Source organism: Bos grunniens, chromosome 3 (assembly GCF_055505025.1).
Source record: "Bos grunniens cultivar Pamir isolate PY7600 chromosome 3, Bosgru_T2T1.0, whole genome shotgun sequence".
NCBI classification, from domain to species: Eukaryota; Metazoa; Chordata; class Mammalia; order Artiodactyla; family Bovidae; genus Bos; species Bos grunniens.
In genome coordinates this window covers 80,572,637-80,584,836 of record NC_141167.1, presented here as the reverse complement: position 1 = coordinate 80,584,836, position 12,200 = coordinate 80,572,637, and positions in this window count along the sequence as shown.

Below are 12,200 nucleotides of genomic sequence, written 5' to 3'. Positions count from 1 at the left end.
CCAGTCCAGCCTAAAGGAGAACAGTCCTGGGTGTTCATTGGAAGGACTGATGTTGAAGCTAAAACTCCAATACTTTGGCCACCTGATGAAAAGAGCTGACTCATTGGAAAAGACCCTGATGCTAGGAAAGATTGAAGGCGGGAGGAGAAGGGGATGACAGAGGATGAGATGGTTGGATGGCATCACCAACTCAATGGACATGATTTTGGGTAAACTCCGGGAGCTGGTTATGGACAGGGAGGCCTGGCGTGCTGCAGTCCATGGTCTCGCAAAGAGTCAGACATGATTGAGCAATAGAACTGAACTGAAACATTAGGCAATATTGCACAATAGAGTTTTAAATCTCAGAAGGCAAATAATAGGTAGTTTTCATTTTATATTAAAGAACTTAGACTTTTATCACTGTATATGATATATATATATATGCTTTTGAACTGTGGTGTTGGATAAGACCCTTGAGAGTCCCTTAGAAAGCAAGGAGATCCAACCAGTTAATCCTAAAGGAAATCAGTCCTGAATATTCATTGGAAGGACTGATGCTGAAGCATATTATATTGGCCCACTCTCATCTCTTGATCAAAAAAAGTCCCAGTGACAGATAAACCATGGCTTCAGGGTTGCAAAGAGGGACACACTTGTTGAAGAGAGAGCTGTAAAGATTTGTGGCCACTGTTAAAGTTAACCATAAGCAGTGAGTGATACGATCAGAATCATATTGTGGTTTTTGTTTCACAGCCTCAGGTGCATGTTAGAATAATGATATCAGTTCAGTTCAGTCACTCAGTCATTTCTAACTCTTTGCTACCCCATGGGCTGCAGCATGCCAGGCTTCCCTTTCCATCACCAACTCCCAAAGCTTGCTCTAACTCATGTCCATTGAGTTGGTGATGCCCTCCAACCATCTCATCCTCTGTTGTCCCCTTCTCCTCCAACCTTTAATCTTTCCCAGAATCAGGGTCTTTTCAAATGAGTCAGTTCTTCACATCAGGTGGTCAAAGTATTGGAGTTTCAGCTTCGGCATCAGTCCTTCCAATGAATATTCAGGACTGATTTCCTTTAGGATTGACTGGTTGGATCTCCTTGCTGTCTAAGGGACTCTCAAGAGTCTTCAACACCCAGTTCAAAAACATCAATTCTTTGGTGCTCAGCTTTCATTATGGTCCAACTCTCACATCAATACATGACTACTAGAAAAACCATAGCTTTGACTAGACTGACCTTATCTCACCTACCAAATCAGAATCTCTTAAGAGAGAATTAATGAATATGTATATAATTTGAAAGAAGTTATCCAACATATCTAAAATTCAGTTTTGGTTGAGAAGTCCCCTCTTCAATAAATTATTCTGATGACAATATTAGGGGAATATGTTTGAACTGAGTCTTTTTATTTTGTACCAGCGCAGCGGCCAAGAGGAGCTACCCCACCCCCGAGGTCAGGCGCGACGGCCCAGAGAAGCTACCCCGTGCCCGAAGTCTGGGGCAGCGGCTGAGAAGAGCTACCCTGTGCCTAAGGTCAGGGGCGGTGGCCGAGAGCAGTTACCCCACCTCCCAGGTAAGGAGCAGCGGCTGAACTTTGCTGGAGAATCCGTGAAGAGAGACCGCAGGTCCAAGGTAAGTGAAACCCAAGTAAGATGGTAGGCACTGAGAGAGGGGATCAGAGGGCAGACAGACTGAAACTACAATCACAGCCAACTAGCCAATCGGATAACATGAACCCCAGCCTTGTCTAACTAAATGAAACTAAGCCATGCCAGAGTGGGGCCACCCAAGAAGACGGGTCATGGTGGAGAGGTCTGACAGAGTGTGGTCCACTGGAGAAGAGAATGGCAAACCACTTCAGTATTCCTGCCTTGAGAACGCCATAAACAATATGAAAAGGCAAAGAGATAGGACATTGAAAGATGAACTCCCTAGGTCGTTAGGCGCCCAATATGCTACTGGAGAAATCAGTGGAGAAAAAAACTCCAGAAGGAATGAAGAGATGGAGCCAAAGCAAAAATACCACCAAGTTGTAAATGGGACTGGTGATAGAAGCAAAGTTCCATGCTGTAAAGAGCAATATTGCATAGGAACATGGAATGTTAGGTCCATGAATCAAGGCAAATTGGAAGTGGTGAAACATGAATGGCAAGAGTGAACATCAACATTCTAGGAACCAGTGAACTAAGATGGACTGGAATGGGTGAATTTAACTCAGATGGTCATTATATCTACTACTGTGGGCAGGAATCCCTTAGAAGAAATGGAGTGGCCATCATGGTCAACAGAAGAGTCCAAAATGCAGTACTTAGATGCAATCTCAAAAACAACAGAATGATCTCTGTTCATTTCCAAGGCAAACCATTCAATATCATGGTAATCCAAGTCTATGCCCCAACCAGTAATGCTGAAGAAGCTGAAGTTGAATAGTTCTATGAACACCTACAAGACCTTCTAGAACTAAAACCCAAAAAAGATGTCCTTTTCATAATAGGGGACTGGAATGCAAAACTAGGAAGTGAAGAAACACCTGGAGTAACAGGCAAATTTGGCCTTGGAATACAGAATGAAGCAGGGCAAAGGCTAATAGAGTTCTGCCAAGAGAATGCACTGGTCATAGCAAAATCCCTCTTCCAACAACACAAGAGAAGACTGTACATAGGGACATCACCAGATGGTCAACGCCAAAATCAGATTGATTATATTCTTTGCAGCCAAAGATGGAGAAGCTCTATACAGTCAGCAAAAACTAGACCAGAAGCTGACTGTGGCTCAGATCATGAACTCCGTATTGCCAAATTTAGACTGAAATTGGAGAAAGTGGAGAAAACTACTAGACCATTCAGGTATTACCTAAATCGAATCCCTTATGACTTTACAGTGGAAATGAGAAATAGATTTAAGGGACTAGATCTGATAGAGTGCCTAATAAACTGTGGATGGAGGTTTGTGACATTGTACAGGAGACAGGAATCAAGACCACACCCAAGAAAAAGAAATGCATAAAAGTAAAATGGCTGTCTGAGGAGGCCTTACAAATAGCTGTGAAAAGAAGAGAAGCAAAAAGCAAAGGAGAAAAGGAAAGATATAAGCATCTGAATGCAGAGTTGAAAAGAATAGCAAGAAGAGATAAGAAAGCCTTCCTCCATGATCAATGTAAAGAAATAGAAGAAAACAACAGAATGGGAAAGACTAGAGGTCTCTTCAAGAAAATTAGAGAAACCAAGGGAACATTTCATGCAAAAATGGGCTCGATAAAGGAAAGAAATGGTGTGGACCTAACAGAAGAAGAAGATATTAAGAAGAGGTGGCAAGAATACACAGAAGAACTGTACAGAAAAGATCTTCATGACCAAGATACTCACGATGGTGTGATCACTCACATAGAGCCAGACATCCTGGAATGTGAAGTCAAGTGGGCCTTAGAAAGCATCACTATGAACAAAGCTAGTAGAGGTGATGGAATTCCAGTTGAGCTTTTTCAAATCCTGAAAGATGATGCTGTGAAAGTGCTGCACTCAGTATGCCAGCAAATTTAGAAAACTCAGCAGTGGCCACAGGACTGGAAAAGGTCAGTTTTCATTCCAATCCCAAAGAAAGACAATGCCAAAGAATGCTCAAACTACCACACAATTGCACTCATCTCACACCCTAGAAAAGTAATGCTCAAAATTCTCCAGGCCAGGCTTCAGCAATACGTGAACCGTGAACTTCCAGATGTTGAAGCTGGTTTTAGAAAAGGCAGAGGAAGCAGAGATCAAATTGCCAACATCTGCTGGATCATGGAAAAAGCAAGAGAGTTCCAGTAAAACATCTATTTCTGCTTTATTGACTATGCCAAAGCCTTTGACTGTGTGGATCACAATAAACTGTGGAAAACTCTGAAAGAGATGGGCATACCGGACCACCCGACCTTCCTCTTGAGAAATCTGTTTGCAGGTCAGGAAACAACAGTTAGAACTTGACATGGAATGACAGACTGGTTCTAAATAGGAAAAGGAGTACGTCAAGGCTGTATATTGTCACTCTGCTTATTTAACTTATATGCAGAGAAACGCTGGGCTGGAGGAAGCACAAACTAGAATCAAGATTGCTGGGAGAAATATCAATAACCTCAGATATGCAGATGACACCACCCTTATGGCAGAAAGTGAAGAAGAACTAAAGAGCCTCTTGATGGAAGTGAAAGAGGAGAGTGAAAAAGTTGGCTTAAAGCTCAACATTCAGAAAACGAAGATCATGGCATCTGGTCCCATCACTTCATGGCAAATAGATGTGGAAACAGTGGCTGACTTTATTTCTCTGGGCTCCAAAATCACTGCAGATGGTGACTGCTGCCGTGAAATTAAAAGACACTTACTCCTTGGAAGGAAAGTTATGACCAACCTAGATAGCATATTGAAAAGCAGAGACATTACTTTGCCAAAAAAGGTCTATCTAGTCAAGTCTATGGTTTTTCGAATGGTCATGTATAGATGTGAGACCATAAAGAAAGCTGAGTGCTGAAGAATTGATGCTTTTGAACTGTGGTGTTGGAGAAGACTCTTGAGAGTCCCTTGGACTGCTAGGAGATCCAACCAGTCCATCCTAAAGGAGACCAGTCCTGGGTGTTCATTGGAAGGACTGATGTTGAAGCTGAAACTCCAATACTTTGGCCACCTGATGCAAAGAGCTGACCTATTTGAAAAGACCCTGGTGCTGTGAAAGAATGAAGGCAGGAGAAGAAGGGGATGACAGAGGATGAGATGATTGGATAGCATCACCGATTGGATGGATGTGGGTTTGGGTGCACTCTGGGAGTTGGTGATGGACAGGGAGGCCTGGCGTGCTGCAGTTCATGGGGTCGCAAAGAGACACTACTGAGTGACTGAACTGAACTGAAGTGAGGAAGGTAAAGAAGTCTGAAATGATGCAGATTTAGGAAAACAATTTAGATAATATATCTACTAACATATAATACAAGCATTTTGAATTGTAGTGGATGTTGAAGAAACAAATCAGCATGAGTCCTCCAGAACGTTGCTAACTGTGAATATGTTTTAAAGCAGTGAAACTGCAGATTAATAATTCCGCATAGGTTCATATTAAGGTACTAAATTATGAAGTTCCTTGGAAAGGTTGTTGCAAAGCTTAAGACAAGAATATTTTACTTTGACAATTTTTGTATTTGCATATTTGATGGCCATGAATGAGTGGGGAGAAAAAGCAGTCATTTTTGGTATTTCAGAACTGTCCAGCACAAAATATAAAGAGGTCCATAAAAAGAAAAAGGAGAACTGTATCGCCTTGATGTACTGACTTTCATTTTGAAAGATCACATAGCTTTTTACAGATTTAACAACCTGACATACAGAGATCATTTCAACCTCTGCTGAAATACAATCAGCCTTGGGGTGAAACTCACCTGTTATTAAACTGACTTTGGCAGCACTACAGAATACTTTAGTACAGAAAATAAAAAGAGAAGGTCAAACCTCATTAAAACTTCTAGGAGAAGTTACCAAAGGACTACTGAATCTTGGGGAAGAATTGGTTCCAACAAAAGTGAAACTGCGTGATTTGAGATGAGATGGTATTGGAAAAAAACAAATGATTCCATTCTCTCAGTAACAAGGAAGTAGATACACAAGAAACAGGCCAATAAAATACAAGTATCCATTCCTTGAGTTAATGCATCTGGATCTCCCTTCTCCCATGGCAAGTGTTAGCTATTTGGAATCAGGAAATAGTTGATAAACGGGGGTAGTCTATTCAAAAGATGAGAAATTACACAAAAAGTAATTTTGTTATTGTCGAAACATGAACCTAAAAGAGTTTACGGTTACCAGATTTAATCACAAGAAGGAAGGCATTGGTCATATGGGTTTACATTTTAAAAATCTTAGTATTTCCTGAAAGTCCAGTGGTTATGAATTTGTGCTTCCACTGCAGGGGACATGGGTTGATCCCTGGTGGGAGAACTAAGATCTTGCATACCCTGTGGTGTAAACAACAACAACAAAAATCTTATGTAACACATGAGCTACATAAGAAATGCTCACTAAACTCTGTTTTGTTTTTTGGAATCCAATATCAGAACTTCCCTGGTGGTTAAGAATCCACCTGCCAATGCAGGGCACATGAGTTAGATCCCTGGTCCAGGAAGATCCTACATGCCACAGGGCAATTACGTCCACACCCACAACAACTGAACCCTCTTGCCATAGAGCCAGTGCTCTGCAACTAGAGAAGCCATTACAATGAGAAGCCTGAGCACCACAACTCGAGTAGCCCCCACTTGCTCTTCTACTGGAGAAAGCCCAAGCGCAGCAATGAAGAACCAGTGCAGCCCAAAACAAAAATAAACAAATCCCTATGTCAGACTGAATACGACCACAACACTACATAGGAAACAAAATAAAATTAAACACTACTAATGTAGGCATTGCTGCTGCTAAGTCACGTCAGTTGTGTCCGACTCTGTGCGACCCCATAGACGGCAGCCCACCAGGCTCCCATCCCTAGGATTCTCCAGGCAACAATACTGGAGTGGGTTGTTGTTTTCTTCTCCAGTTCATGAAAGTGAAAAGTGAAAGTGAAGTCACTCAATCGAGTCCGACTCTTCGCGACCCCATGGACTGTACCAGGCTCCTCCGTCCATGGGATTTCCCAGGCAAGAGTACTGGAGTGGGTTACCATTGCCTTCTCCAATGTAGGCATTACACCTTTTCAATTATTTAGTTCTCATGACTCATCATAGGATTTTTTTTCTAACATTTAAAAATTTAGAAATGATCTATGAAGAAATGCTCTTGAGTGATTATTTTGCCTGTACAAGTAATGCATATTAAACTTAGCTAAGAGAAAACTTTTCCCTAAAGGGAAAAGTTGTTTCCTTAAAGGAAATACAAACATATATACCTCATAATTATAGTATTCCATAAGAAGAGAGGAAATAGAGAGACATTAGTTGAGAGAACCCATGGCTAGATTACTTATACATGCTCAAATTGAAGTTCAGATCACCTAAATTTTGGGGGCAACTGAGTGACACTCTCCAATGAGGAGTTCTTATAACTGCTAACCAAGAAATCAATCAACTGGTCTTTTTCAGAATCTATCATTCACCTCATTAGACCAGTGACAAATGGAGCCAAGACTGTCAACTTCATTTCCCACAGCCTTCTGACCCATTGAAGGTCTAATAGTGAAGAATAGTAATTGATCTGATGGCAATACATTTTAGACTAGGTATGGTCAACTGTGGAAGACTTTAAAGGCCTAAATATATGGTTTATCTTTATATCCCCAAGAGTAAAACTAAGACGCTAAAAAAGAAAACATATCAAATCGTAATCAAATATTTTCTGGAAAATTCCCAGTAAGATGTGTTTAGAGTTTTTTGCAGGTCATCTGTTTTATAATCAGAATTTAGCTACTGATACCTTGATGGACTGAAAAGTAGTTTCCTCCTAGATACATACCCAGAAATGGAACTATTGGTTCATGCAGTATTTATATTTTTAGTTTTTTGAGAAACTTCCATACTGTTTTCCACAGTGGCTGCACTAATTTACATTCCCATCAAGACTGTATGAGGGGTCCCTTTTCTCCACATCCTTGCCAACATTTATTATTTGTATTCTTTTTGATTATAGCCATTCTGACAGGTATGATTTGCTAATTTGAAAAGATACAGGCATCCCAGTGTTGATAGTGGCACTATTTACAATTGTCAAGATATAGAAGCAACTGTCTATCAACAGATTATGGGTAAAGATGTGATATATATACAAAATGAAATACTACTCAGCCAATAAAAAAATGAAATTTTGCCATTTGCACCAACATGAATGGACTCGGAGGACATTATGCTAAGTAAAATGTCAGACAGAGAAAGACAAATCATATAAGTATGGTATCACATATATTGGAATCTAAAAAATATAACCAACTAGTGAATATAACAACAAAAAAAAGTAGACTCACAGATAGAACATACCAGTAGTTATTAGTGGGGAAAAGGGAGGGAGAGGGGCAAAATAAGGGTAGAGAATTAAGATGTACATACTACTAGGTATAAAGTAAACTACAAGGACATATTGTACAACACAGGGACTATAACCAATATTTTGTGATAACTATAAAAAGAGTATAATTTTTAAAAATTGAGAATCACTTGCATACATATTGTATCACTTGCATAAAATTGCATACATATTGTACATCAACTGTACTTTAATAAAAAATAAAAGTGGGAAATTTTTTTAAGTCATTTTTTCTCAATGATATCTCCTTGAATGTGATTCCCTCTGCTTAGATTTTCATCCCTCCCTCTCTTATCCTCCTGGAACACTTGTACTTATTCACTCAAACATACTTCTAGGCAGTTATTCATTATTCCATCTCAAAATTTTGCTCATCTCTCTATGTATAAATTAGTACATTATTAAATTACTATGACGTTGACATTTTAAAGTAAATATTTTATTGGCTTTTAACATATACAAAAAAGTATGAAAATGATCATTATCAAATCATGAAAATACCCATATAAATTCTATCCAAATAAAGAAACACAATATTATCAGCATTGAAAGAGCAACTTTTGTGTCCCTTTTCAGTCATTATTACCTTCTGCCTGAAAGGAACCATATCCTTGCACTACATATTAGTTTTGCCTAACTGAACTATGAAATGAGATGATAAACTATGTAGTATTCTGTGTCTAGTTTCTTTCATTTGACATTATGCTTTTGATATTTATCCATACTGTTAACTACAGATTTAACTTGGTCTTCCTCTTACTCTATGATTAGTGATAAAATGGATAAGTCCCAATTTATTTTCTATTCTGAAGTCAATGGAGTTTGATTGTTAAATGTTTTGGACTATTATAAACATTTTCCCATAAATATTTCTGTCCATGTCTCATAAGTTTTCAGCTGTGTTCCATATACAAGCATAGGATTTCTTGGAAATAAGGCATGATTATATTCCACTTTAATAGAAACTAGCCAAGAGTTTTCCAAAATTGGCTATATAATTTTACATTTCTAACTATAGTGACTGAGAGTTCTATATCCTTGACAATCACCATAATACACTGTGTTAAAATTAAACTAAAAATTATACTCACTACAAAGTGAATAGGAAAAATAGCAAAATATCAAAATACATAGCAAAAGTTATATTTTCATAATAAATATAAAGTATCATATTCCAATTATACTGTTTATAATCTCCATTCATATTCATATTTATGTTCATATTCAGTTTTCTGGTAGTTATTTAAATTTTTGTGATCACTAATAACATTTACATCATACTATTCCATCTATTCCTCTATCTCAATTAACTAACAATTAATGTATCACATTACTGTTTAAATATGTACACTTTTGAGGATGAAAGAGAGTGATAATTTGATGGAAACTATTCAGATTTTTCCAGCAAATTCAAATACCATGCTAGAATTGTTGATTATTCTATCCACTATAGACCACATCTTTTACCTTCTAAGTTTTTGAGATGAGGACACTAGTATTTCTAAATGTCTTCTACATCCTGCTTAATCAACTGTATCCCCTCCTTAATCAGCTGTATCCCTCAACTTCTGAATTGCACCTGCAATTAGTATTTTGCCTATGTTGACTAAATTTTTATTCATTTTTTAGCCATTGTTAGTTTTCCTAATTTGTATACATAAATTGATAACTCAACATATTTTTCAATGAACATTAAGGTAAGTATACTATTTTACATTTCCTTCACTATAGAGAGAATATTAGGAACTTATATAATTCAACGGAGAAGGCAATGGCACCCCACTCCAGTACTCATGCCTGGAAAATCCCATGGACGGAGGAGCCTTGTAGGCTCCAGTCCATGGGGTCGAGAAGAGTCGGACATGACTGAACGACTTTACTTTAACTTTTCACTTTCATGCATTGGAGAAGGAAATGGCAACCCACTCCAGTATTCTTGCCTGGAGAATCCCAGGGACAAAGGAGCCTAGTGGTCTGCCGTCTATGGGGTCGCACAGAGTCATACACGACTGAAGCAACTTAGCAGCAGCAGCATATAATTCAAACAGAATATTATCATAGTCATAGCTGAATGAATCTTCCTCTATTCACTACACTACTTCTCTTTACCATATTCTCATGTTTTTCAAAGGAATTAATCATTCCATTTATGTGTGATACATATCAGATTTCATTTGTGAATGTCCTTTGTTTCCATTTTATAATCTGAACTGATGATTTATTTTAAGCCTCCACAAAAACACTGTGCTGAAATAGGAAGTTATTTTTTAACTAGGCAGATTCATAGAATATTGATATTTTCTAAATGTTATGGCTTTATAGCCCTAAGTTATTTAATTTAAAAATTTTGTTGGTATGTGTGCTCCAGTGACTTTTAAAAAGGACATAAAGAAGCTAAAATTTTAGAGTTTGGATTATATGAAATATATTTATTTGTTTCTTATGCAAGATTAATTTTCCAGCTTGTCTGTAAATACAACAATGAAGCAATTTCCTCAGGTCTTTAGATGGCCTTTGGGGAAGGGAAAAGCTACCCACTCCAGTATTCTGGACTAGAGAATTCCATGGCCTATAAAGTCCATGGGGTTGCAAAGAGTCAGACATGACTGAACGACTTCCACTTTCACTTAGATGGCCTTACTTCCTACTAGCTATTCTTGTGAATGAGTCTGATGATGATGATTTCATTCTTGTTTGTACCTAGTCTGTTTCTTTTCCCTGCTGGAAGTTTTTAGTATGCTCTCTTATCTTTGATTTTTAAAGTTTTGAAATTTTTCTACACTGCATTGAGATATATGTCTTCACCGAGTGAAAATTTTGTAAGCCTTTTCATTTCTAGAAATTTCTTTTATAATATATTTATGCTAACCTCCCCCTCCCATTTCCTCTCTATATTGCTAAATTCTATTTGGTATTTACTTTGGGAATTGATGCTCTCCCTGCCATTTATTTTTCTCTATCACATTTTCACATCTTTGGGTTTTGTTCAATTTTCTATAAGATGTTTTTTTCTTACAAATCATCTATTTATATCTCTGTTAGTCAATTATATATATATATATATATAGTCACATTATATATATATATAAAATCACATATTACATATATATATAATTTATGAGTTCTTTATTATAATTTATCATTCCCCAAAAGTATTACATTCTTATTTCATAGATGCAACACAGTATATTCTTAATTCTCTAGGATATTAATACAGTATTTATTCATTTATCTTAGTTCTCTATATTATCTTATTTTTTTAGATTATATTTACACTGTTTTTGCTTTTGGATTAGACCTAAGGAACCACTGCTCCTGGGTGGGGTAGTAGAAATAGAAGGAGATCTCTAGGAAATCTTATAAGAGAATATTTGGTATGGGTATTCAGAAAATTTGGTTTGGGTATTTGGAAAAATAGTGGGTTTTATTGAAAGATTTATTGGTGCAATTAAAATACTAGCAATTAACATATAAAGATATATAAGTTGGATGGATAATATTTCCATTAGAGTAACATGTGAATTACGTCTTTAAGTTTGTTATAGAATCAAATTGCTTTTCTTTATCTTCCCCCAAGTGTGTACCTATAGTTCATCCCATCATATCAGATCAGATCAGTCGCTCAGTCGTATCTGACTCTTTGCGACCCCATGAATTGCAGCACGCCAGGCCTCCCTGTCCATCACCAACTTCCGGAGTTCACTCAGACTCATGGCCATCTAGTCAGTGATGCCATCCAGGCATCTCATCCTCTGGCGTCCCCTTCTCCTCTTGCCCCCAATCCCTCCCAGCATCAGAGTCTTTTCCAATGAGTCAACTCTTCGCATGAGGTGGCCAAAGTACTGGAGTTTCAGCTGCAGCATCATTCCTTCCAAAGAAATCCCAGGGCTGATCTCCTTCAGAATGGACTGGTTGGATCTCCTTGCAGTCCAAGGGACTCTCAAGAGTCTTCTCCAACACCACAGTTCAAAAGCATCAATTCTTCGGCACTCAGCCTTCCTCACAGTCCAACTCTCACATCCATACATGACCACTGGAAAAACCATAGCCTTGACTAGACGGACCTTTGTTGGCAAAGTAATGTCTCTGCTTTTGAATATGCTATCTAGGTTGGTCATAACTTTCCTTCCAAGGAGTAACTGTCTTTTAATTTCATGGCTACAGTCACCATCTGCAGTGATTTTGGAGCCC